The following is a 1,753-nucleotide window of genomic DNA, read 5'->3' as shown; positions in this document are numbered from 1 at the left end:
TGAAAATATATATATATGTATATATATATATATACATATATACAACGGGCTTCCACACTTATTCGGAAAACATTGATCGACCAGGGCTATAAGAGAAAACACTTGTCATGTTACCACATAGCGGGACGGAACCTGAAATTATGTGGTTGCAAAGCGAGCTTTTTAACCACACAGCCATGATTGTTTCCAGAATATTTAAATTTATCTCATGTGTTATGTATCATCAAGTGAAGAGTAATTCATTCTGTTCGGTTTAACATTAGGATATGATAAGGGGATGGCCTGGAGCTCTTCTGCGAAGCAGAAGCTGCATGAATTTCAGATGTTCTGAAATGATTTAAATAACACCTTCCGTTTAATGTTAGTCGTCTGTGACTAGTCTCTAGGTAGCCAACTGCACTTTGAAAGGGATGAAGCGTTTTTCCAATGGCGATAACAGTGTATATATGTATGTATGTATGTATGTGTGCGTATGGGTATGTTTGTGCACGTATGCGTATGTGTGTGCGTATGTAAATATATACATTTGTGTTTGCATGTGTGTGTGTGTGTGTAGCTTCAGAGTTATTTCTGTATGCGTGTGTGTGTGTGAATAGACATACAGACAGCTAGATTGAGAAACAACGTAAGTAGTCTATGTTCATTGTACGGTCTGCAGCAATAATGGCATCAGCGAGAAAGCAATGTCTGTAGCTACATATGTTATAAGTCAACACACCGGTATATCTCTCTGTGTGTGAATGTATGTATGTGTGTGTGTGTGTGTGTGTGTGTGTGTGTGTGTGTGTGTGTGTGTAAGTAGAGTGTGGAATTTTTATGGCTCATGTTAGATGTGCAAGGGGCGAAATGCTCTTGAATCTGGTAATCTTTCAACTATCTTTAATCATACAGTATTTCTTCCCACTTCACTGTTTTACCTTTTCATCTTGTCATTTCCATTTTTACACTGATAGGATTAAGACAATAATTTTTGCTCTCACAAACCAGTTTATTTCCTGGTGCTATTTTTAAAAAAAATACATATTTGATGTGCATAATTGTTGATCACCACCTTTCAAGTGGAACTGAAGGCAGTAGTGTGAAAAGAAACCACAAAAGGATTACACTGACTATTAAAAACTTGATGTTTTAACAAGGCTTGAAGCAGAAGAATTAAATCAACCATATTGCCAATACATTAAAACTATCAATAGTGTGATAACAGAGAGTGAATTAAATGATGTGCTCAAGAAGCAATTCCGCTAACTGCTCAGACCTCATTTTTTTGATAGATCAAATGCGTTGCTCAAAATGAAACGGCTCATGGGTCTATGGGTCGAAGATCAGACTCATTGTAATGTGCCAATAAGCACGATGAGAATTTCTTAAAATGCCAAAATTTTATATGACGATTGGCAGAAAATGTAAGATAAAACTTCTAAATTTCATGCATAAAAGTGACCGTGTTGCTTTTGTTGTTCTTCTTGTCATTGTCATTGTTTCATAAATGAAAAAGATGTCTGTAGAAAATCATTGTCATTTATTAACATGAAAATTAATGGGAAAATTGATTTCGCATTACGAGAGTTTGCATTACATCAAGTTTACAGAAACACATTGCCTTCATAACGCAGGGGATCCCTGCGTGTGCGTGCGTGCGTGCATGTGTGTGTATATCTGTCTGTGTGTGACATATCTATCTATCTCCCTTTCTCTATCTCCTACCCTCTCTCTCTCTCTCTCTCTCTCTATATATATATATATATATATATAT

The sequence above is a fragment of the Octopus bimaculoides genome, chromosome 11 (assembly GCF_001194135.2).
Source record: "Octopus bimaculoides isolate UCB-OBI-ISO-001 chromosome 11, ASM119413v2, whole genome shotgun sequence".
Classification (NCBI taxonomy): Eukaryota; Metazoa; Mollusca; class Cephalopoda; order Octopoda; family Octopodidae; genus Octopus; species Octopus bimaculoides.
This window is presented reverse-complemented; position numbering follows the sequence as displayed.